This window comes from Rhea americana, unplaced genomic scaffold, assembly GCF_003343005.1.
Source record: "Rhea americana isolate MKP2758 unplaced genomic scaffold, rheAme1 scaffold_14, whole genome shotgun sequence".
NCBI classification, from domain to species: Eukaryota; Metazoa; Chordata; class Aves; order Rheiformes; family Rheidae; genus Rhea; species Rhea americana.
Genome location: NW_028185483.1, coordinates 1,275,325 through 1,275,574, shown reverse-complemented (window position 1 = coordinate 1,275,574; position 250 = coordinate 1,275,325).

Genomic DNA, 250 nt, shown 5'->3' with positions numbered 1-250 from the left:
CGAGACAGCTGAGATGTAAATTAGGTGCAGGTTTCAGAAGGGGGCTGCCAAAAAAACTGGCATCACAGACTTCAGGTGGCATGTTACTAGGGGTACATCTTCAGAGAATTCCTTTTTTTTGGTTGCACGTCTTATGTAGTGCTACTGTGGCAAGAAGATTTTTTCATGTCTTGCTACTGCAGCCTTGCAACATGAACAGTTTTTCAGAAAAGAAAAAGAAAGGAGACATTTTTGGCCCGGGGGTGGTGGT